Genomic DNA, 26,165 nt, shown 5'->3' with positions numbered 1-26,165 from the left:
AAGTAATCAAACTTGTAACAATGAAGAATGTATTACAAGTTTATACCGGCAGCACAAAATATTTTCTGGTTTTCTAGAACTTTTACAGTGCTCACACATACAATTACACCAACATGACTGAAGTTATAAAATACTAACTTTAGCAGAGTTCAACAATGAGAGAAAGGATTCTGACTCTAGCTCATATAATTGCAGAGGGTGTCACGTTTCTCAAGCCCCCCATCACAAAGTTTGGCTCTGATGAGTTATTCTACAGCATTTCAAATGATTGGGGTATTGCCAGAGGTTCATTATTCAGGGCATGGACTCCAAGCTGTAAATCCCAGAGTGAATGCCCTTACTATGGCTAAACGGGATTGTCTATAAGGCACTGAACCCCAACATAAAATGTGGCAGCAGTGTGCATGTGGCAGAGCAGGCACTTCAACAGTTGAACACTGATTTTGAGGCTACGCAATGATCGTTATGTGATGCAAGTGCAACAAAAGCTCGTACATTTGTAAAACAGTTACATTTTGCATTCAACGCTTAGAAATGAATGTCCCCATAGAAAAATAGTTTCTCAGGTTTAAAAGATTCCAATAAAGCAGCATGTCATAGCTCTGGGAAACCGACATTAAAGACTAAATGACAACAAAAAATAAAATTAGGTAACAATATATTATTAAAGTTCTCTTGCAGACTCTTAAAGAAGAACACAACAAATGTCCGTTTTTTGGGGGGGAAAGGTGGCATCCCTACTTGTGAGATGCCTTTTCACTGAATGCTTTCTCCCACTGTGGCAGTAAAAACTAAATACAAAGTACAGAAATAGGCTGAGTGGAGACACAGGGGGTACGAACCAGTGAACAAAACAACAAAGCCTCCTTAACCAGTTCCAAGCGGGATGTAAATGGTCTTTAAAAGACGTGTGAAAAAAGGCGCTCTGGAGATAAGACTCCAGACACTGCCCTGCCACAGCAAGTCAGCCAGCCCCGGCTGAGACACACGATGACGGAGGGTGGGGGTGGCTAAATCCATTTTAGCACCATCAGGCGTGCAGCCTGATCACAGGTAACTGGGGGCAAGTCATAGGTCAAGTACAGCCTGGGCAGGGCCATTGTACGAAGCGCTTTCGCGCGCAAATGGCCCAGTGAATACAGAAAGGAGAGGGGAAATCCTTTGTCCCCTCGTCCCCCCAGTCTTGTACCCCGTGTCCCCCCTACTCCAAAATCTGGGGGGGATATATCCCCCTCGTCCCCCACACTTCCTCAGACCCTCCGTACACCATCGACCACGACCCCCTGCTAGCCTGGGCCAGCATAAGCATCGATGACACCATCAAGACCATGCGCTCAATCCACTCCGGCTCTCCGTCGGACCCATTCCCACACCACGTCTTTAACAGAGCAAGCAGCACCATCACACCCCACCTGCGCAACGTCATCAATCTCTCCTTCGAGACCGCGACCTTCCCAGAGATCTGGAAACACGCCGCGATCAACACCCTACTCAAAAAACCTAAGGCAGACCCAAGAGACCTCAAGAACTTCCGGCCCATCTCTCTGCTCCCCTTCCTGTCCAAGGTCCTCGAGAAAACCGTCAACAGACAGCTAACCCGATACCTCGTAGAAAACAGAATCCTGGTCCCTTCCCAGTCAGAGTTCCGCAGCAACCACAGCACCGAGACTGCCCTCTTCGCCGCCACCGACATCAGGACCCTGCTGGACAACGGCGAGACCGCAGCACTCATCCTCCTAAACCTCTCTGCCGCCTTCGACACCATCTGCCACCGCACACTACGCGCACGCCTCCACGCCGCAAGGATCCGAGACAAGGCTCTGGATTGGACCACCTCCTTCCTCTCCGGCAGAACCCTGAGCATCCGCCTCCCCCCATTCCATTCCAAAGCCTCCGAGATCATATGTGGTGTACCCCAGGGATCCTCCCTCAGCCCGACGCTGTTCAACATTTACATGGCCCCAATCGCACATGTAGCCCGACAGCACGACCTCAACATAATCTCCTACGCCGACAACACTCAGCTGATCCTCTCCCTCACCAAGAACCCCATCACAGCCAAAGCCAACCTCCACGAAGGAATGAAGGCCGTAGCCGACTGGATGAAGACCAGCCGTCTGAAGCTGAACTCGGACAAGACGGAGGTCCTCATCCTCGGCTCCAACCCTTCAGCCTGGGATGACTCTTGGTGTCCGACGTGACTGGGGGCAGCCCCGACACCCACCGACCACGCACGCAACCTGGGAATCATCCTCGACTCAACGCTCTCAATGACCAAGCAAGTCAACGCCATCTCCTCCTCCTGCTTCAACACCCTCTGCATGCTCCGCAAGATCTACAGATGGATCCTGACAGATACAAGAAAGACAGTCACCCAGGCCCTCGTCAGCAGCAGACTCGACTACGGAAACAACCTCTACGCGGGAACCCCGACCAAGCTCATCAAACGACTACAACGCATCCAAAATGCCTCAGCACAACTGATCCTCGACTTACCACGCCACGGCCACATCACCCCCCACTTGAGAAACCTGCACTGGCTCCCCGTCAACAAGAGGATATCCTTCAAGCTCCTCACCCATGCACACAAGGCACTCCACAAGACTGGCCCAGCCTACCTCAACAGACGGCTCTCCTTCTACATCCCCAACTGCGAGCTACGCTCCGCCGAACTCTCACTCGCCACCGTCCCGCGCATCCGAAGAACAACCACCAGTGGGAGATCCTTCTCCCACCTCGCCGCCAAGACATGGAACACCCTTCCACTGAGCCTACGACAGACCCAAGACCTGCTGACCTTCAGGAGGATACTCAAGACCTGGCTGTTCGATCAGTAGCGCCCCCCAGCGCCTTGAGACCTTCGCGGGTATGTAGTGCGCTTTACAAATGATTGATTCGAACCCTGTATTGATCAATATTAACCAAGTTCAGCGCGTATAACGAACGTACATAACCAAATAATAGGAGTATTTAAGCACTCCTTATGTGGCGTTCCATAAAAAATATGGTTTTAGGATTGTGTCAGGAAAGGGTATCGTGATTTCGAAGCTGGTTAATTTTAATACCACTATGATTCTTTGTTGCCCTGCCAGTTAATATTTTTATTGATGTGATGATGATCTACAAAAGGACAAGACAAATCTTTAAATTTTCACAAAAATGCAAGTTGCGCAGCCACATACAACTAAAAACATGAAAAAACTCTCCCTTGGAGAGTGAAACACGCAACATTTTGAGGGCGGAATGCTCTAGGCCCTCTGTGGGTGATAAGTCTTGTTACACCCCTAATCTTGACCCTGACTTAATTAAATTCCTTTTTAAGTTAGGGCGTGACCCCAGAAAGGGTATGGAGAAATCTTTTAAGAGTTGCCAGGATCGCCTGCTCGACGTCCTCGGCCCTCTCACAAGGATCCTCGACTCAGCCGAAGAGAGCCAAATGGAGGGCACTCACCTTGACACGGAAATTATAAGAGGTTGGAGTCAAAGGGCCATTATCCTTTTGGGGAATGCCAATGTGAGTATCAACGCTGGGAGGCATAGAGTGGTCTTTACTCGCATCAACCCCAAACTCAGCGATCTCGCTGATAAAGAACCCTCTAAGAACCAAAAAGGCCTTCTCTTTGGCGAAGATCTAATAAAGTCGCTAGGGAAATACGTTTCAACATTTACTGCCCTTGACAGAGCGTAACAAAACATGCGCAAGGTGTTCAATACCGGTAACAACCTTTTTGCAAGGGCCGGAAGACGAGGCCAACCTTCCGGCCGATACTCCCAGAGGGCCAATTTTAGAGGACGCAGGACTGGCAGAGGCTACCAGCAATACCAACAATACCCAAACCCGCAGTTCTACCCTCAAAGGGGTGGATGACAGCGTAGCAAGGGATTCAGATCACGTGGATCAAACAATCAGAGCAACCCCTCAGGTGAGTCTTCCCCCTCTACCTTCCTATTCTTCCCCCTTAAAGGTGGGCGGCAGGCTAAAATACCTCCTAAAAAATTGGAAATCCATTACTCAAGACAGTTGGGTACTAAACACTGTAAAAGGGTTTACAATAGACTTCGATCACGAACCTACCCAGAACTCTCTCCCAAAGGGTATCCCCCTGTCCCCGGAACAACAGGGTATAATAGAAGAGGAAATCTCTTCAATGATTCAAAAGGGCGCGAATTTAGAGGTGCCTATGGAGCTTCTAGGATTCGTAAGCAACCTTTTTCTGGTCGAAAAGAAGGACAAAGGCTGGAGGCCGGTCATAAATCTTCGGGAGCTCAACAGATTCATTACTTACAGGCACTTCAAAATGGAAGGGATTCACCTTCTCAGGGACCTGCTCCTGGAAGGAGACTGGCTGGTCAAGCTAGACCTCAAGGACGCCTATTTTACCATTCCCATGGCAAAGACTCACCAACGCTTCCTCCAGTTTCTCTGGAAGGGCCACTTGTACCAGTTTCAGGCGCTTCCATTTGGTCTCTCTTCCGCACCCTGGCGCTTCACCAAGGTCATGAGAGCTGTTGTCTCTTACCTAAGGTCAAGGGGCATTCGTCTTATCTACCTGGACGATATTCTCATTATGGCGCAAGATTATATTCATCTTATCCAAGATTTGAACTTTACGATGAATCTCGTAGAGGGTCTAGGATTCATCATAGACAAGGAAAAATCATGCCTGATTCCCTCAAGATCTCTAGAATTCCTGGGCTTCATGGTCGACACAGTCCATTGTCTCCTCCTTCCTTCAAAGAAAATGTCAAACATAAAAAAGCAAATAAAACACGCTCCCAATCGTCAAAGCCTCTCCCTCAGGGACTTGGCCAGGCTCCTGGGTCTCCTCTCATCTTCCATACAAGCCATTTTTCCAGGCCCCCTCAATTATCGAGCTCCTCAGAGGAACAAAGCAAGAGCTTTGAGATCCGGCCTTTGGTACGGGGATCATATCTCTCTAGACAAAGACTCTCGTTCAGAATTGACTTGGTGGCTAAACAACCTGGAGGCATGGAATGGAAAAGCCATTTTTGGCTCAACCCCACAATTTGTCTTGGAATCGGATGCCAGCCTACTTGGCTGGGGTGCTTGTCTTCTGGGTCAGAACACTGGAGGACTTTGGTCTCTGGAAGAATCTCTCCCCCACATAAATTACCTACAATTGATCGCCAGGCTATATGCTCTCATGAGCTTCAGACATTCCCTTCAAGGGAGGTCTGTCCTTTTGAAGATGGACAACATGTCAGCGGTAGCCTATATCAATCGCCTAGGAGGCACCAAATCTGCGAATCTCTCAGATCTAGCAAGGAAACTCTGGATGTTTTGTCTGGAGCACAAGATTACTCTCAAAGCGGAATATCTTCCGGGTGCAGTGAACACATCTGCGGACTGGAACTCGAGTTCCTCATAGATTTCAGCGATTGGAAGCTGGACCCTTCCGTTTTCAAAACCCTGAACAAAATTTGGGGTCCTTTGGAGGTGGACCTCTTTGCGAGCAGACTCACCTGCCATCTCCAGAATTATTTCAGCTGGATGCCCGACCAGGGTGCTCTGGCGTTCAACACATTCCTTCAATCCTGGAAAGATATCCGAGGATATGCTTTTCCCCCCTTTGCAATGATTCAGAGGGTCCTTCAGAAAGTGAGACTAGATCGTTGTCTCCTCCTCTTGATAACCCCCTTCTGGCCTTCCCAGCAGCAGCGGTGCGTCCATTGGGGCGTAGGGGCGTAGCCCCACAAGCCCCATGGACGCGCTGCTGCAATAAAATAAACTGGTGTGACTGTCACTGTTTGTTTAAAAAGTTCGAGCGAGCGCCGTCGGGAATCACCCGAGTTATCCAGGAGTGGGGAGTGCAGGGGGGCTGGTCTGGACTGCTGCGCAGCTTGAGTGGCAGTCCACGACCACGTGACGCACTCAGCTGCAGCAGCAGACAGCCAGCCAAGGTATATAGCGCGCAAGTGATGTTTAGGGCAGAAACTTGCCTGCGCATGCGCATCAGTGTTCCCCCATAAGGGGGTGCTTGTTTAAGCTGGCCGCAGCCCCCGGCTTCACAAAGGCGACACAGGGCGAGCATTCATGAGCCCCCCTAGGCGCCAGGATTGGCCGGTCACCGCAGGGCAATCCATTATTGGATGCCGCGCGAGACGTCAGATCAAGCCTCTCTAGTCTCTCGTCTCTACCCGCCATTAACAAATGCGAGTATTCCTGGCTGAAGGAATTGGGACTGGCCGAGGGAGGAAAACCATGGGGTGTATAACGGAGCTTGGGGAGGGAGAGGAGAGGTGAGTGGATTCTCTATATTTACTAGATAAGCATGCTGTGCTGCTACTCGCCAGCTTAACTCATCCTCAGTACGTCCAGTGCTCCGTGGGCCGCCTCCGGTGCTCTCTCTGGCTGCCGGCTCAGATTTGCGGACTCTGCCGGCGGTGCTCGCCCTAGTAGCTGGGATTCCTGTGGGCTGGCAGGTGGCGCCGCCTCGCCCTGCGTTCGATTATCTGGCCTCGCTCCACCTGTCTAACATCCAGCCCTGCTGTCCGCGCCCCGGGCCCCGTCACCGCTGCCAGGTTGCGTGCTGCAGGTTGTTGCCCCGGAGACGAGGCCTGTGCACTCGAGGGAAAGGCCGCTGGAGACACGGGGCAACGGCTGGACTCGCCTCTGTGTGCAAGGCGGCTTCAGCCTTGGCACTCCCGGCCATGTCGTCCTCCGGGACGCCAGGGCACATGTGGCTGGTATCTGAAGACACCTCACACCTGTCATCATAGCAGCTAATGAGTTGATTTCTGAGTTGGGCGATGTCACTTGAATCGATGTTTGCATCTGAGTGCCCCCTTTCTGTGTTGTCATGGGAAGGGATGCTTGGGGCCACACAGGTCCGTTTCGCTGTGTGTCGTCATGGTGCCCAGTGCTTGGACTCGGAAGTTCTTGTTGTATGTCGTCGTAGCAGCCAGTGCTTGCATGTGGGTGAACTTCTGTGTGTGTGTCGTCAAGGGACGCTGTGCTTGATTCTTGGGGTGTCTCTTGTGTGTTGTCGTAGCAGCCAAAGCTTGCATCCGGGTGCCCCTCTCGTTTGGTGCCATCCTGATGCTCGTGTGTAGCACGTGGGGATCCCTCTCGATGGGTATAATCTTGGGATGTGTTGTTAGGGTTTTGGTTCCCCTCCCCAGCATCACAGGAGTTGTCAGGGTCTCCAGCATGTTCTCCATGGCATAGGGCCCCCTCTGATCCACAGATGGCCCCAGGTAGGGTCTCTTCCTGGCCTCCAGGGCATAGAGTCTTGGACAGGGTACCACTGGGCTCACTTTCTGCCCCTATCTGTTCACGGGGCATACTCTCAACAAAGGTTTCCTTCTTGGGGCAGTGGCTGGCATTGCCTGCTGAGGGCATCTCGCCAGAACATATTTCTTGTGTTAGGTGCGTGTCCATGCTAGCAGCGTAAGAGTGAGACGTCTGCGCAGTCAACGAGGCCATTGGAGAGTCAACGGGGTGACAGGTGGCTCAGACAGGCAGGCCCTAGGGGCCACAGGCACTTGGAAGGTACTGGCAGGTGACAGTTGTCTAAGGCAGGAAGAAGGGGGCACCTGGCGCAACAAATGGGTGACAGGCGAGCAACAGGTAACTCAGGCAGGTGGCAGAGGCAGGTGGGAAGTGACTCCGATGGATAACAGGTAAGCCACTGTAGTTGTGTTCTGTGCATGGAGGGAACGTTTGATTACATCTCCACGTGTCTGACGTCAACAAGTTGTAGTATAGTTTTCTCTCGTTGTGTTGCTTTATGCTGAGGACGAAACTGCAAATATAAATCTGGGACTAAATGAACTTCGCATGTGTTAAGTGGGATAACCTGAAATTTCATACACCCAGGCATTCTTTAACGACTGGCCATTGGCCACCAGTTCCCCCTCCTTCTTACTTATGGTCCTGTGTTGTGCCTGCTCATGTGAAGGACAATTTTTACTTCAATGATCAATGTCCGGATCGAGATGTGTATCCAGTGTTGTCTAGTATGTTTTGCGGAGCTATCGAAAATATCTGGTGGGCTTTGCGCAGGCACTGATCCTGTGCCATGTGAGGGCATAGGAGGGTTTGATTGAATTGACATCTGGGCACCTGCTTCCAGTTGTTGCTTCTATTTCTTAGGTGAAGATTACACCACTCCGATATAGCACCTGTTTGTTTTGGGGCAAAATTAGGACAAGCCAGAGTTGCTCCTTAGACACGCCTTTACATTTTTATCCTAAATCGGAGGCAATATTACTAATACAGTAGCTATGTTTCCACGATCAGAAAATCCAGTTTTGCCCGATTCAGGACTTTTCTCAGGAATATGTGGAATAAGACGTTGGCGTTCATGTTTATCATTAGTTGTCTGTATTGATGTGCAGAGGAGTTTATACCAGTGTTGAGGTGATGTTAATCTCTGCCTTATTTCCATGCTCCACGACATTTTAAGTAGGTGGGTTTATCATATGGACTTTTAAATAAGACTTTTTTGCTCGGTTAAAACTGAACTCTCTGCACTGTAGGGTTTGCAGGCCCAGGTGCTCCTGTGCTAAAACATGCTTCAGCATTTGCTTTTTTACCCTTGATACAGCATAGCAAGGTGTGTGAAGGAGTTAAATACTCTGAGTGGGGATGTAGTACTTTTTACAACCCTCCTGATTTGCTGCACAGAGACCCCTGTCCCATCCTGACCCCTTTGTAATTGTGACCTTAAAAGCTTTGCCGTTCAAGCTATTTTAGTATAACTGAGTAAGTGGCATGATATTTGGGAAGGTGATTTATCACAAGAGCTTCTTGTGTTGCACTGCTGCAATATATATGCGGAATGACACCCCGTCTGGTGCTGGCATGTGGCGGCTGGAGGGCCACACTACACCCCGACTGCTACTGTCACATGTACTGCAGCGGCTGAAGGGCCACACTACACCCTGACACCCCCTCAGATGCTGGCACGTGTACTGCAGCGGCTGACGGGCCACACTACACTTCGTCAGCCCTTTAATGCAGCAAGCTGTACTGCAGCGGTTGTAAAGGTCATCCCACTATCCATGGCGGCCTCCTGCAGGAATGGCATGTGTACTGACACCTGCATTAATATGGCTGCAATGACCAGACCCTTCTCTACCCCCTCCCCCCTTATCGGAGCAGCACTTGCCCTGCATTCTGTTTTTTGTTTTTTTGTTTTTTTTTCAGATTAGGGGCTGGTATTTGGATGTGACTAAGGCATGCCTCCTTGCTGAGTTTAGTCATAGCTGGAAAGTGGTCCAAAGTCACACACAACATTTTTAGTCACTTTTGATTTTTTGGGGTCAATACAATTTCTCTGCTAAGACATTAATGTCTGGAGAAATAATACCTGCAATTAGCAGAATACAAAGTTATGTTCGGTGTGCACTAGATGGCATTGAACCAGTTGGCAGGTATGAGAATGTGGGATGAAAATGCAATCCTAAAATAGGGGTAAACTGTCTTCACCAACAATGGTGCAAGCTGTGTTCAGGGCATCTGCCCCTCGTCTCCTTAGGTGGCTGGAACAGTTATTTAAGACATGCTGAGTGACCTAGCACCTCTTACCTGGAAGGAATTACATTCTGTAAATATTGGAGGCAAACGGGAAAAAAGTTGTAGAGTGTACAGGCGATTCACATATTTGTGGTGAGCAGTCTGACATGGCCGCCTATAATGTTTCACCATGCCTACCCTGTTCCCTTTATTTCTTTCTTCTACTGTCATTCATTCTTTGATACTCACTCAATCTATCAAGTGGATTTTCCTTGCTCTCGTGGATGAGTTATATCAGTGTTTTGATGGCAGTAGTGTCAGGGCTCTCACGTCATTGGATCTCTTGGCAGCATTGGACAAAATTGAACATGCCGTCTTGGTCAACTTTTTGGCAACTTTGGTGGTAGGGAGAACATTTTTCCATTGGTTTAGTTGTTTTTTGACTAATTACGCAATGAGGTAGTGCTTCTCCCTTTCTTTTCACACTCAATTTACCTTTTCTTTCTGAGGTCCTTATATCGCCTCCTTAAGCACTGCTATATTCAATGCTAGTGTCAGCTGTTTTTCCTGATTTACTATTAACTGATAAATCACTTTTGTCTCTGATTCATTATATCTGTGGTTGACACCCAGATTTTCTTTCGTATTGATGGGGTGGTTTGACAGTCCCCTGCCCCAGTAAAGTTCCCTGCCAGCCATCCATTCCTGGATGCAGGCAAACTATCTCTAGATCAATGACTGTTAAGCGGCAATCCGAATCTGTAAGGCTCAATCACAAGTTTGGACAACAACCTGGTCCAATATATTAGGTTGACGTCCTCTGGGTATTCAACTGATTATTAGGTTTTTGATGTCAGCACAAGTCCAGGTCATTTCAAAAGTCTTTTGTGTATCAATTTCTCTCAAGAAAATGCTTCCATTGCTAACTTATTCGGAGCGTTGTATTTTGATGCTATTGTTACTAGCCCATTGTTTAGATTTTTGCAACAGTTTTTTTGTCTTGTCCTACCTAGTACCTGATTGTTCAGTCGTGACAGCGTCAAAATGCATTTGCCCAACTTGCTCTCATTATCAATCCTCATCAGCACTTTTCTTCGGAGGTCTAGACAGCTGCGGCCTGTGCAGGTAAGAGCAATGGCTTTTATTTTTTTATAATTAATATGTTAATAAAAGTTATTGTAATTTATAATGGCAATAGCTTAAACTTTTGTAAATAACTTTTGTGAAGATTATGTTCAGTGTATTTTATTGTTACGAAAATCCAAGAACAGAAGTGAAATATTAACATCTTTTGGTGACATTTGTAATATAGCTTGAAACATTGAGAGAACATATTTGAACCAGTTGTTGTTGAATGGTTGCACAGATTGATGCTGTGGTGGTACTTGAGTCTTGGTTACCTGGTAGCACCTTAGTTTACAGCTCTGCAGCATTACCCAGACCAGGAGTAAACGCCCCAGCAACCAAGCCAGGAGTAAACGCCCCAGCTCATCTGCTGCAGCTTTGGCAGACTTGTCAGACCGCATGCAATTTATGTGTAAATAATTAAGGGAGAGGTGCTTTGGTGGAGCCCCTTCACTCGTTTTTTTGGTCCAGTCTACAATTACAATACATAAATACAGATTTCTAAGTATGCTTTCACAAAATTAGCTTGTTGTTTTCACAAGGTTTAAAACACCTGAGCCCTGTAAATGGTTTGAAATAAAGGAGATGAAAGACGTCAATTTGTTCGTTGTGTTTTGCTCGGCCCATCACTAAATATGTTTTCCATGCGCTCTGCTCCCTTAATTATCACACTGAATGAGTTGCTATTTTCATCATGTGGCTGAACCTGTAATCTGTGTGTAGCAAAGGGGTGCTATGCTGTTGGAAACCTTGCTGAAGCTGATAAGCTGGAGGGTACTTTTAATGCCAATATCGGAGTCTGTAATAGGACGGAATGTATGAAGCTCTGTGGTTATACTGAATAAGCAGCTACCTATGTTATGCCATCTATTAATGTAATAACTGCACTTTCACAATTACTTTATTAACCTTCCTGCTTTCTCAAATTTGCTTGAAAATGCAAGATTTTTCTTCTTTTTTTTCAAAATTTTCTTGGGGGGTAATCCCCCCAAACCCCCCTTTTGAGGTTCGGTCTCACTCGCTCCGCTCACTCGCTACGGTGCTGTATGCAAATCACTTTGCGCCCACCACTTTAAAATCTCACCCACCGCCCCTGCTTCCCAGGCGTGGTTCCCTACCGTTCTGGAACTGACTTGCAGTATCCCCTTCTTAATTCTTTCCCTGAACAATCTTCTCACAGATATAGACAACCAAATACATCCCCTAATTCTCGACAGGAGTTTATCCCTTCTTGCCTGGACAGTGTCAGGAGATCCAATGAAATCTCAGGCCTTTCGGAGACGGCTTCACCTCTCCTCCGGGAGTCTTGGGCACCAGGCACTCATACAACAGAATCTGGAAACGCTGGGTATGTTGGTGCCTGGAAAGGGACTTGGATCCCCTGGAGGCTCCTATTGTTGACGTAACCAATTTCCTGGTTGAACAATTTGAAAGGGGTCTTAGTTATAGATCCATCAACTGCTTTAGATCTGCAATTTCTGTGTGTGGGTCATACTCTTGTCAATGGCAAGACTATCGGTAAAAATGTCATTATCTGTAGAGTTATGAAAAGTATTCGTCTTAAGAGACCTCCCAAAGCAAGATATGAAACGCTTTGGGCCGTTAATCTGATTCTTGATCTTTTTAATAATTGGCCATCCAATCCCCTCCTTAACAGGAAGGATCTTTCTATTAAGCTAGCTACTCTCTTATGCCTGGTTTGTTGCAGAAGATCTTCGGATATTAGGGCTCTGGATATTACCTATCGTTCCTACAATATGTTTGGTGTTAAATTCGACATCCATAAAAGAACTAAAACTATGTCTGATTCCATATTTTATCCTCGTTTTGACCTTTATCCCAACCTTTGCGTTGTTGAATGCATGAAAGAATATGACCTTAGAATGTCTGAACTCCGTCCTCTAGGTGTTAATCAATTGCTTATCTCCTTTGTTAAAACACACAAAGGAATTAGTTCATCTTCTATCGCTAGAACTTAGCTGGTGTTGACTTGAGTACATTTCAAGCTCACTCCCTTAGAGGTGCTATGGCTAGCAAATCCCTTTGGTCCGGAGGTAAGTTGGATGACATTCTGAAAGCTGCTGACTGGTCTAATTCCAGTACCTTCGCTCGTCACTATTGTAAACCTATTCAACGCATGTCTGATTCTGTCTTAGGGAGCTTCCAACATGCATGATGTAGCCTCCGGTCTTGTAATGAAATTGCGATTCTCATATTAACATGACTAGAGAATCTGGATTTCATTAAAGACTCGGAGGCTGACATTATCCCTCCCTCCCACCTCTGGTGGCCTTCCAATTAATATTGTTACCTTACACAATTTATTGTAATGCCTTATTATCTTTATAGCATGTTTATGACTCTTGGTATTTATATATTTGAATTTATTGTGACATGTTTGAATTTTCTATGTATGTTGATTCTTGGACTAATTTCATTATCTTTTCAGACAATGCCTGTTTGTGGTCCTGGTTGAATCTTCCCCTTTGTTGGATTTTCCTGCATGAATCTCTTCATCTTTCTGCTCTTTCCATTCAAGTTATGAAGATCCTTCCACGATCACCTACTGCACCCTAAGGAGTCGATTGGGAGCTGGGGGTGGCAGAGTGGTGACAACAGTGACATCGGAGGCCTGCCGGCGTAAGATGTAGTGGAGGAGTGCGGCCTGACTGAAGGTGGACTCGGGGGAGCCGAACCTCACACATCGTTCACATCGCAGAGGCGGCTGCAGCCTGGTGACGCCAGAACCACCTAGAGTGCCTGACTAAAGGATCTTGGCTGTCTTACCCACCAGCGGCAAGTGAAGTGTATGGTGGCGGGCGGCCAGCCAGGTGTGCGACAGCTGGCCCATGGAGCCGAATTGTAGAGGATGTCGGCCTGAGTAGGTGCGTCCTAACATGGGTGGGCGGATTCAGCTGGGATGGGCCCGACTCCGGGAGTGACGGCAAAGGGCCGAAGAAAGAAGCACTTGTGACATTGAGTAGATTGGCCTTGGCTGGGAGTGGAGACTGGGCACGGTGGTGGCTGGGGCCTGGTGACGCCGCTCTGTCCGTCCTGCAGAAACGTCTAACAGCGGCCCGGGCCTGCAGTGAACTCCTTACCCTCTGAAAGGTATAACAAACAGAGACACAGGACCGGCAGTGAGTGAGATCCTGCCAGTGGCACAGTGTGCAAATAGCAGTGGCAGGGGCGGTGGTGACAGACCCCTGTTTTATACCGGGTCCTAGCAATCAGCAGTGCGGATTGAGACACAGGAGAGTGCAGGAAACGCCTCGCGTCCAGCACTGGCTGAGCAATCTCAAGTGAAGTGCTGGAGCAGGGGAGGGGGTCTGGCCGGCCAGTGGACCTAGAGGTGACTTAAGAATCAAGCCTGAAGCAGCCTCTTCTCCTTCCGTGGTCATGAGTTGTGAAGAAGTAAGCGAGGGACCTAGGCCTGATATATTGTGGGACCTGAACAGACTTAGGTGGGTGGAGAGGCCTGGAAACCACTGCGAAGGACAGTGTGTTGCAGTCAGAGAAGGAAAGTGGGTGTCCCTGAGAACGGGTGTACCATAGTTCACCGGTGGGCTGCCTGGGAGGACTCTCCCCAATGGTGTAGCCGCCAGACAACAGAGCTCACCTTGCAGTTTGGTAATGCAGTAGTGCCGAAAGGGGGGGAGAGCTATAGAGCCCCACATTGTGTCCGGAGCTCAGATTTAGGGGCAATGGAAGAGGGAGGTTGGGGCAGGTGTAAACGGACACCACCACAATGCAGTGATGCAGGTGGGATGCGATGAGACTGAAAGGGGCATGCCTGGCCCAATCCAACAAGATGGACAATTACACACAATACCCAGACACGGCGTAGGAGGGCGTGGCGGTTGCGGAGGGACAGGTGACGGTGGAGCCCTCATTAAGGGTCATCATGGTTGCCATAACTGATCTAAAAACACTTTGGAGCTCAAGCTGGACAAGGAATGGTAGACATCAATCTCCCCTGCGAAGATTTAAACAAGATATCTCAAAAGGTCTCTGAGGCAGAGAAAAACATCGGTACGCTTAAAACCACGACTTTTCGCAGCAGCTAACCCACTAGCACAAACTCATGGCAGCAAAGCAGGATGATCAGGAAGGAAGGGCCTACAGAAACAACATAAGAGTGGTGGGGGTACCAGAGGGTGCAAAAGGGCCCAGTGTGGACCTTTTTTTGAAAGATGTTATCCTCAAGAAACTGACACCTAAATGTTTCTCAACTCTCTTTATGGTTGCAAGGGCACGCAGAGCGCCAATCCCACCGCCAAAGCCTGGCACCCCTTCACGGACAATCATAGCCAGAATCCTTAACTACAGTAATAGAGATGCGATACTGCTGGCAGCTCGCATCCAGGGGGGCCTGATCCATGATAACACCACAATCCGTTTTTTTTCTTTAATTTATGCTGCTGGCGCACCTTTGCAGATGTCAAAACAGCAATCCGGGCAGAAAACATCAAATACATGATGCTGTTCCTGGCAAAACGCAGGGTACTGGATGACGGCAGGTCCTGGTACTCTACAACATCAGAGGAGGTGTGGGACTGGCTGGAGGGGAGATTGGATGTGGATAACAGGTGGCAGCAGGATCGAAAGGAGGGTAAATCCACGCAAGACACTGGAAGCATTTGCTAAGAGGAGTCTGACCAAGCGGTGCACTCTCCGAGCCCGACAAAGTGACCAAGCGGGGGTACGTGCCCTGAACCCTTTCTGCAGTCTGCCTGGTGGTGGCTGCGGCTTTGACCCAAGTTTGGCCGTTCCAGGCACCTACCCAGGAGCCTGAACTGAGGTGTGGATATTGGACTTCCTCCCACTGCAGAATGTATGTAAGTGCAGAATAAATAACTGTGGGTTGTAGATGGACACAAACTGTTACATGGTCACCAGTGGGGGTAGGGACCACTAACTAATCAGGAATTGAGGTACTAGAATACCCCAAGTTATGGTGATAGCTGTTTTTGGGCATCAGGCGCTCCGCAAATTTGGAATATGGGTAGTTTTAGACCTACGGTGCAGAGTAGCAAAGAGGGGGGCATTTCTACAGCGGGATTGTTTACAAACTTGTGATTTATGTTCGTATTTTGTGGTCGCAGATAACACTATGGAGACACCAATCCAACACATGTGCGACACTCAGACACAGAGGGGTGGAGGGAGAGGTGGGAAGGGGACGTGGGGGGTAGGTACCCAGTTCATTTTAGATAGGACATGACAGTGTCGTGTAGTTCCTATAAACCTATATAGGATCTGCGCATTTAGACAACATAGACTGTGGGATTGGTGTCCAGACTGATTTCAGACAACCCCGCCGGGTATGCTCGCCTGTATACCAGCTAGCTCACAGTGCCACTGTAAACTCCTCTTACCAAGGAGAGATTAATTCTAGGCAACTATCGAACATGACAACTCTGTCCCATCAGGGATCGTGGTAACAGTAGAGTACTTTTCGCTCAGTCATGTGTGCTCACTTTGTCTCAGAGAGATACACAGAATAAACGGTGGGGACATTTTTCAATAAGCATTTATTGAACCAGCGCCATTCTAGTGAAAAATAGGCGTGCTGAAACAACCATAAGACAGAAACAGATATAAATGATTACAAGCACCCAACAGAGTGAAAGGATGGTAGATTCCTATCATAGTGCTTAAACAATGAATACAGACAGGTATATAAATGCATGACAGTAATAATGCGTACTCCTACGATGCAACTCTAACTAGATGTACCTAAGTATAACTAGCATGTACGTAGGTGTAGAGCCAAGAATCCTCTTAGGCTGAAGCCAATCCCATTACCTTAACTGAGAGACTGTCGGACCTCGTCTTGGTCTTGAGATGGACACCCGGCAAGGGATGACAGACCATTGCGAGCTGGAGTATCTGCATGCAGGAACCTCACCGTCTTGCGTCAGTTTATCAGCATGGAAGTCCTTCTTCTCCTCTTCCTGCCTCAGCAACGATATGCCCCCAGATTCATCAATGTCCCAATTTGCAAGTGCTTAATAGCGGTTATTAAGGAATCGCTATTAAGGACTCGCAAAACGGGATTCATGTGGAAATCGCATAATTAAATGCGATTTCTACAGCTTCCTTATTTGGCCCATAGGAATGAATGGGGAGTCATTCCTCATTTGCGATTAGCAATTTGCGAATCGCAAATAAGGAAGCGATTTCAAGGGTGCCAGGGGTGTCCAAAGGACACCCTGTAGCACCCCTGAAATGCAAATGTACACAGGTGTTGCGCACACACATGTCCAAAGGACATGTGTGTGTGTAACATGCAACTTAGAAAAATGCACTAAAGTGCATTTTTCTAAGTTTTCGCTATTTACCACGAAGTTACACTTCGCGGTAAATAGCGGCCCCATATTGCGAATTCGCAATTTTTAAAAGGTTCACGAATAGCATTTAAGGAATCTCTAATTGAGATTCCTTAAATGCGATTCTTCGCAATTTTGCGCTTTCTGTAATAGCGATTTTTGCATTTGGGATGATGAATCCCAAATGCAAAAATAGCGCTCGCAAAGGGCCGGATTCTCAGAATCTGGCCCTTTGAGTGCCGATTTTACAATGATGAATCTGGCTGTAAGTGTTTATATACCGAAAGTGGTACCGTCAGGGGATCTACCTTGCTGTGTCATGTCGGACTAGGATGACAGAAGGAATGACCCTTATACATAGTTATTATGTAGGAGATGGTAGTCCTGCTGAGATTCCAAGAAACCTCATGCATAATGAATGAGGCTAGTTTTTGGAGAAAACCCTATGTCATTTAAGCAGTACCATAACTAGGTAAAAGGTCACTACCAAGAACCGCTATGTAGTGTAATGGCAGGGTAAATATAGGTGAAAGGTCTGGTTACTAACTGAGCCTACATCGGAGTACCTGTATGAAACATAAAAGCAGTACAACCAGTGATAGCCCAAAAAGCCCTGACATGGAACGTTAATGGCCTTGGTGATAAGTTTAAGTGTACCACAGTCCTACGATACATGCGCAGACAGTCACCAGATATAGTCCTATTGCAGGAGACCAACCTGAGGGGAAACTGCTACCTGGCAATGAATAGATTTGGCTATATCCTCCTGGCCTACGCTTGGTTTACAATGGGCTTTAGAGGGGTGGCTATTCTGTTAAAGAAATCAGTTCTCTTCCTCCCGGGATGCACCTGACAAGACCCCTTGGGTAGATATGTGGTACTGGCAGGGACCTGGGAGAGTCCGACACTAAATCTTTGATCCATATACATACCACTTAAACTTAATGCAGATACTCTCACGGAGCTCAGTAAATTCCTGATGGATATGCCCCCTGGGGTCCTGATATTGAGAGGAGATATGAATGCTATGATGTCCCTGGATATAGACAGGAGGTCGACTTCCCCCCAGGACGCATTCCAGGAGCCCTGCAGGGAATCGTGGAGGTGATGGGGCTTACGGACCTTTGGAGCGTGCATAATCCTATAGATCGGCAATACACACACCTGTTGGCGACACATGGTAGTGGGTCCCGCCTAGACTACATCTTTGCACAATGCACAAATGCAGGGCAATTTCATGAGGAGCACCAGAGAGCAAGGTGCATTTCTGATCACTCCCTGGTGGAGGTACAACTTTTGAGGCCGACCTGTGACTATACCCTAATGCCTCGCATTGATCCCTGGCATCTCAAGGACCAAAGGTTCAGGGAAAAGTTAAGGAACAGGACAGATCAATATTTCCTGGAAAACACGGAGACAGCGGACTCACCCTGCAGGGTGTGGGAGGATTACAAAGCGGTGGTTATGGCCTAAGCAGCGGGAGCTGAGAGATCTAGAAGAAAATTCATGCCATTGCTATAAAACGGTGTAAACGTGATCTGGGAGACATAGCAAATAAGCTGATTGCATAATTGGAGAGGAGAGATCGAGGTAGGAACTGGGTGCGGGAGCTTAGATTTCCAGGCAAATCTTCATCCACCACAGGAAGTGACATAGCTGAGGATTTTGCAGAGTACTATGAGATGCTGTACCAACCAGTGGCCAACAGATCAGGGGATGACTCCGCGGACCTGCTCGGAGATATCTCTCTGTTGGAATTAACAGCAGGAGACAGAGAAGAACTAGACAAAGACCTGAAAGTGGAGGAAATAGGGCGCGCAATAAGAGACATACAGTCCAGTAAGGCACTGGGCCTGAACGTGCTGCCTGTGAAAATGTATACATGTGTAGCAGACAAAGTGGCATAACCGATGCTCAACAGGTTTCAGAAGGCAAGAAAGAGTTGGCAGCTACCCGAAGATATCAGACTAGCCACTATAGTAGTCATCCTGAAAAAGGACAAACCTATGGACCAATGTGGCTCATAAAGGCCCATCTCCTTGCTAAGATTCGAAGACAAAGTTTTAGCCAAGGTGCTAGCTAATAGACTGTGTCCAGTCCTCTCCTCAGTTATTCATCCCGACCAGTCAGGTTTGATGCAGCAGCAGAGTACCAGGCTGAATCTCCGGCAGCTATATGGAGTCATGCAAATGATGGCGACCCGTACAGCTGAGGCACCGGTGCTGCTCTCACTGGATGCACGTATAGCATTCAACAGCATTGAATGTCCTTACATGTTTGCAGTCCTGACGCAAATGGGCTTCGGGGTAAAATTCTGCGACTGGGTCAGAATTCTCTACCGGCACCCAATGGTGAGAGTCAGGATCAATGGGTTGGTGTCCAGGTCATTAATACTGCACAAGGGCACCCGTCAGGGATGCCCCCTCCCCCCATGATTTTTTAACTGGCACTCGAGCTACTCACGGCATGGTTGTGCCAAGACCAGCTTGTCTACAATATCGTGAGTAAGGGGGCTGGGAAGAGCATATTTCTTTATACGCAAATAATGTTCTACTATTTGTGCCCAAACCCCAACAGTCAATCCATCGACTTATACACATCTTCTGGCTGTTTGGCAGCTACTCAGGATGCCAGATAAACTGGAATAAATCCCTGGTGTTTTCGCTGGCCAGTTAACTCTCCCCCGACATCTGTTTGTGCAGCTTTGGTACAATAAGAAGAGTTCAAATACTTGGGTATCCATATCACCCACTCAGAGGGGGAAATTACATCACTCAACATACATCTGGGGCTAAGGAGGTTGAGGGAGGACGTTACCCACTGGAGGGGGCTGCCGATCTCCTTGATGGGTCAGGCCATCCTGTTCAAGATGATGGCCATCCCATGTCTATTGTATGTGCTCCAGAATACCCCATACAAAATTCTGACCAACATCTTCCAGATGATCAGGTAACTTGCTGTGGGAGGGTAGTACCCCGCGAACAGCGCTGCGCAAACTTCAGCACAGAGTATACAAAAGTGGTTTAGTGGTTCCAGACATCAGGTGCTACTACCTGATATCCCAATTGATAAACATTAACGGCTTGGTATTTACAAACACCATGGAGCCGGCATATCGGCTAGACCGGTATGCCATGGGATTGACAGGCTATCCAGCAGCGCTCTATCAGAAATGCCATGAGAAAGAGCTCCTGACCCATATGCAGGCAGTAGTGTGAATATGGCGGGAGGCAACAAAACTGTTGGGATGGGATAACAAACTGACAGCCCAGACCCCTCTCTAGGCCTGTGATGGGCTGCGAGAAGTGGGACGCATACAGGGCTTCGGCCGCTGGAGATTAACAGGTATTGATCACTTGGGGGATATCTGACGAGATGGGGCAATAATCTTGTTTGACCATCTAAATACCACATACCAGATGGCTGATACTGAGCGCTTCCGGTATTTACATTTGCTGCACGCTCTGCATTGCCACCTTCCAGAAGGGGAACGGATACCCGAGTACTCTTCCTTTGAAGACCGACTTCTTCTAGACCCGATGGAGGAAAAAGCCATCTCCTATACCAAGACCACATACTAGATGGCTGATACTGAGTGCTTCGGTATTTACATTTGCTGCACGCTCTGCATTGCCACCTTCCAGAAGGGGAACGGATGCCCGAGTACTCTTCCCTTGAAGACCGACATCTTCTAGACCCGATGGAGGAAAAAGCCATCTCCTATACCTACCTAAAACCAATTAACAATCTGCCCGACCCTCTGGGTCCCCTGAGAGAAGCATGGGAAACAGACGTAGGGCTCCAAGAGGAGGATGATTGGGTGGAGGCACTGCAATGCCCTAGGGAGATTGCCATCCATTCGCGTTTCCCCTTGGTTCAGATAAGCATTTTTCATAGGTCATACGCCTCAGGAACACTCCAATACAGGTGGGGGCCGATGCGAATCCGATCATTGCACCAGAGGGTGCGGGAAAGTTGGATCCTTCTTTCATATCATATGGGCCTGCTCCAATATCAAGTGCTATTGGGAGGAAGTGACCAGGGTTGTGGCTGGAGCCACTGGTTTCCAGGTCCTACTAGAACTAAGGTGGCATATCCTTGGAACAACAGGGGAGGAGCGGTGGCCCAAATACCTTGGAATTTGGCTTGTGCTTGCTTCGGCGAAAGAGAAGAGAAAAGTTACTGAGGCATGGGAAGCAGTGACCCCACCAAGGGTGAGGGACTGGGAATGCGACATAGATTGGTGTCAGCTGACAGAGAAGGTTGTGTATCAAAGCAAATGTCCTAAAAAAAATGGGAAAAGATCTGGGCTCATTGGAACAAGTAGACACATAGTTAGACGTCATTCGGGTATGGGTGCTAAGAAGGAACTAAACCACGGGGTGGGAAGGGGCAACAGGAGGTGGTATGTTTCACAGGGAAAGACCTCTCCCTATGTAATTATCCATGATATTCATTGAGTGTTTTACACCTCTGTATTGGTAACAAATTCTATTGTAGTGCCAAGCGACTGTTCAATAAAAAGAGTTTACAAAAAATACAAAATATGAAAGGTAGGCATTTGTCACAATTTGCTGCTTAAAACTGATGCATGGATATTTACAACATTAAGCAGCGGTGGCTTTAGTGGAGCAGAGGTCCGGTACCATCAAAAATCCTGCGCCTGTGAAGCTCATGCATAGGAGATGACGCATTGACTTTGTTATATAAAGAGATGTTGGACAGGACAGTATTGTAACCATAACTACACCATGGAGGTAGTAATTTTGCAGCTGTGAGTCGTAAGGAGACAACCACCACCATCCACCTCCCCAACCACGCACATCACCCCGTCCCACCACCATGAAGGAAAAGGGAGCGTGTTTATCCCTAGAGGAACCACTCTAAAAGGATAAATCAACATGTTTGAGTAGGAAAGGTGAAACTCTAGCAGGAAATGTGACGCTTGAGTAGGAAAGATGACTCTATAGTATGAAATGTGACTTTACTGTACTAAACGTTTATTTTTGGTATGGAAAGTCATGCATTACCACTAAAAATCAATCAATCAATCAATCATAACACTTGTATAGCGCGCTACTCACCCGGAAGGGTCTCAAGGCGCTAGGGGGAAGGGGGCTGCTACTGCTCGACAGCCAGGTCTTGAGTTGTCTCCTGAATGCGAGGTGGTCCTGGGTCAGCCGAAGGTGGATGGGGAGGGAGTTCCATGTCTTGGCCACAAGGAAGGAGAAGGATCTGCCTCCCGCGGTGGCTCTTCGGATGCGTGGTACGGCGGCGAGGGCGAGGCTAGCGGACCATAGCTGGCGGGTGGGCGTGTGGAAGAGTAGGCGGTCGTTGAGGTACTTGGGGCCCAGGTTGTGGAGAGACTTGTGTGCGTGGGTGAGGAGCCTGAACGTGATCCTCTTGTTGACGGGGAGCCAGTGCAGGTTCCTCAGGTGGCCGGAGATGTGGCTGCGTCGAGGGATGTCTAGGATGAGTCGGGCGGAGGCGTTCTGGATGCGTTGTAGTCTTTTCTGTAGCTTGGCTGTGGTTCCGGCGTAGAGGGTGTTTCCGTAGTCCAGTCGGCTGGTGATGAGGGCCTGGGTGACCGTCTTCCTGGTGTCGATCGGGATCCATCGGAAGATCTTGCGGAGCATGCGGAGGGTGTGAAAGCATGAAGAGGAGACAGCGTTGACTTGTTTGGTCATCGAGAGGGAGGAGTCGAGGATGAAGCCCAGGTTGCGTGCGTGGTCTGTCGGCTTGGGGGCGGTGCCCAGGGCTGGGGGCCACCAGGAGTCGTCCCAGGCGGAGGGTGATGGTCCAAGGATGAGGACTTCCGTCTTGTCTGAGTTCAGTTTCAAGCGGCTGTTCTTCATCCAATCGGCGACGTTTTTCATCCCTTCGTGAGGCTGGTTCTGGCGGTGTCGGGGTCTCTGGTGAGGGAGAGGATCAGCTGGGTGTCGTCGGCGTAGGAGATGATGTTGAGGTTGTGTTGGCGTGCGATGGCTGCGAGAGGTCTCATGTAGACGTTGAAGAGGGTGGGGCTGAGTGATGATCCTTGGGGGACGCCGCAGATGACTTCGGTGGCCTCGGAACGAAACGGGGGGAGGCGGACTCTCTGTGTTCTTCCAGTGAGGAACGAGATGATCCACTTCAATGCCTTCTCTTGGATGCCGGTTTTTCGCTGTGGCGTTGGACTAGGGTGCGGTGGCAGACAGTGTCGAACGCGGCGGAGAGGTCCAGGAGGATGAGTGCCGCTGTTTCCCCGTTGTCGAGAAGGGCTCGGATGTCGTCGGTGGCTGCGATGAGGGCGGTCTTGGTGCTGTGGTTGGCTCTGAAGCCGGACTGCGAGGGGTCGAGGGATCCATTCGTCTCGAGGAAGGCGGCAAGCTGTCTGTTGGCGATCTTCTCGATGACTTTGGCAGGAAAAGGGAGGAGCGAGATGGGGCGGAAGTTTTTGAAGTCGGGGGGGTCCGCTGTTGAATATTTGAGTGGTAAGAGTGTTTTTATAGAGTTGACTATTTATCTGTTTTTAGGTGGGGATATGGGTGGTAGGTTGTTAAGTGGGTGGGGGGTGATGTTTAACCTGTCTATTGTGTTATATGTGTAGAGTAGGCTAAGTTAAGGTTAGATAGGGAAGGTTAGTTGTAAGGTAGGATAGTATAGGTAAGTCAGATTAGGTTACTTTAGGTGTAGTTTAGATAGGTATAATTAGTGTAGGTTTTAGATTTTCAGATGTTAAGATTGGTAATATGGGGAGGGGGTGGCCAGCAATATGGCGGAGTAGACACGCAATCCCAGAGCTCCGGCAGGTCTGACAGTTATCCTGCTTTAATCCATGGCTGTGGAGCCTCATAGACCCCAGGATTTCCCCTTAATGACCCCCTAGCAACATGGTGAGATTGAGGAAGAGGAGCCTGCCGCTGCCTTATTTCAACATGGTGACCTAATACCTGGAGATGCGGTGGCTGGGTGCAGAGTCTGACCTGAGGTGGCAACTGCGGGTGCCGGAGAGATGTCCCGCCTGCACCTGGCATCGTGGTGGGCGTTTGCCTGGTGAGAAACCTAGTGGAGTGCCAAAGAGCAAGCTGAGGTCGACCTTGTGGTGTAGTGATCTACTCTGGCGAGAGGCGGAGATTCACACAATGATGCAGCGGAACTACTGTCGGCGAGTCTGAGTGGCCCGCTGTGATCGTACCCTGAACCAGGATCCGTGCCCGGTAAGTTCCCCCTCCCTCTATATTGCCTTGTGGTGGTCTGGTGGGGGACTCAGAGAGGAGTTATCAGGGACTGTCTGGGACTATGTGGGGAACACTGTCAGGGACTTGGGAAAGGACTGGGAATTGGGTAGAAAACATACACCGAAAGAGGAGTACAGCACTGCCCAGGATCATACAAGGAGTCAGAGGAGAAAAAGGGATCCAAAGGGGAAGCCCGTCCAAGTGAACAAGATGGATAAGACTCAGAAAGGAAGGGCACTCACGAGGCAATTTAGCATTCAAAGCAACTACACCCAGGACAAATGTGCAAGACATATATATAAAACAACATTAACAATAAAGGGGAGTGTGGGGTAAAGCACTCAGGAGCACCACACAGTAAGACTGAAGCTCAGTACGTTTCTTACCCACAATTGCTGTTACAGATACTGACTGCAAATACCCACATATAAGATATGCATGCAAAGGCAGAGTCTGTGGAGCTTATACCTATGGTGATGTTATGAATGCAACTCAAAGACAATACTCACAGTGAACAAGAAACACCACCTAGGTAGTCCTCTGTACCCATGGATCCCGGAGATCAAACAGGAACACACAAGGCAGTAACACAAAGGGGGTAGAACTAAACACAAGCACCATAGACAATGAGCTAGCAAGGAGTAGTGCTTAACAGGAAATGAAGGGAATCACAATGCACACTTGGCAGAAAGGAGGTAACAAACATACAAGGCAACAGAAGCAAGGCAGCAGAATAGAAAGACAGCAAACTAGGAACTGGAACCAAGGAAATGGGGAGAAAGGCGGGGACTGGAGAAGGATATACAGAAGGGGAGGCTACAAGGGTATACTAGAATAGTGCAGGTTAAGGAATCAAGAAAACAAAGTAGCATAGAAGGCAGTGCTAGGGTAGGAACAAGAATTGAGCTAAGGCTCAGGAGTCAAGGTAGCACTGCAGGCAGTGCTGGTTCAGGAACAGGGAATTACTAAAGCTTCAGGAGTCAAGGTAGCACTGCAGGCAGTACTGGTTCAAGGAAAGAGGACATAGCTACAGCTCAGGAAACAAGGAGGCAAGAGAGCACTGCAAGCAGTGCAAATCAGGAACAAGAAAACAGCTGAAGCCCAGGAACAAAGAATAACGATAGCTCAGGAACTCAGGAAACAAGGTAGCATTGCAGGCAGTGATAATTCAGGTACAAGGAATAGCTATAGCTCAGGAACTCAGGAATCACTGGAAACAAGGATATCAAAAGCTCAGGAAACACTGGAAACAAGGATCGGTCTCACCGTAAAACAGCTACAATTACCAACCTTGGCCTGAAGGGAAATGGGGATTAAAAGAGCTCACAGTAATCATATGCATCAGGTGTGAGCAGGCTAGCAGCAGCCAGCCACATGTGAGCTGAATTCCTCCACCCATCCTTGGCCTGCAGGGGTGGAGACAAAGCAGAGAGCAGGGAATTCTAGGTAATAGAGTTTCCAGCATGAGCAGACTGGCTTCCACAAAACCTGGCATGGATTGGGAAAGGATGTCAATTCCTAAATAATGTCCAAATGCCTGGAAGTCAGGATATGCATACAGGGGAGTGTCTGGAGGCATATTAGAACACTGGAAAGCCCCACAATTCAGCCCCCTGGGTGTGGGCACGAGAGCACAGGGAGTGAATCGTGACAGTACACCCCCTCCAACGACTGTCTCCCAGAATCTGGGACTCAATTTAAAGCCTTTGCTGCTTTGAAATAAGTCCATTTCCATCAGAGATGTAGTGTAAGATACCAGAGGACTGCAGGACAAATGTGATGTTCTGGAGGTTAGGATAATAGGCTGTAAATTAACAGCAGTTTTGAAGACAGACCCTGAGGAGTCCAAATATAGTAACTGGGACTTAGAAGCCTGAATTAAAGGTGTTGAAGTCTTGATGATGGCAGGGTAGAGTAGCACTCTGAAAACAAAGGAAGACTGACTGTAGGGTCAAAAGCATATAATGGATTGGCAGGAGACACAGAGGTTAAAGGCAAACTGGCTGA

General features: G+C 48.5%; 1 pseudogene; it reads right to left on the bottom strand.

The window, feature by feature from the left end:
• Nucleotides 1-6,316: 6,316 nt before the first annotated feature.
• Nucleotides 6,317-7,402, bottom strand: LOC144784013 (uncharacterized; annotated as a pseudogene).
• Between the last annotated feature and the right edge of the window lie 18,763 nt (nucleotides 7,403-26,165).

The sequence above is a fragment of the Lissotriton helveticus genome, chromosome 10 (genome assembly GCF_964261635.1).
Source record: "Lissotriton helveticus chromosome 10, aLisHel1.1, whole genome shotgun sequence".
NCBI lineage: Eukaryota > Metazoa > Chordata > Amphibia > Caudata > Salamandridae > Lissotriton > Lissotriton helveticus.
The sequence above is the reverse complement of the archived record's forward strand: the minus strand, read 5'-3'. Positions and strand labels throughout refer to the sequence as shown.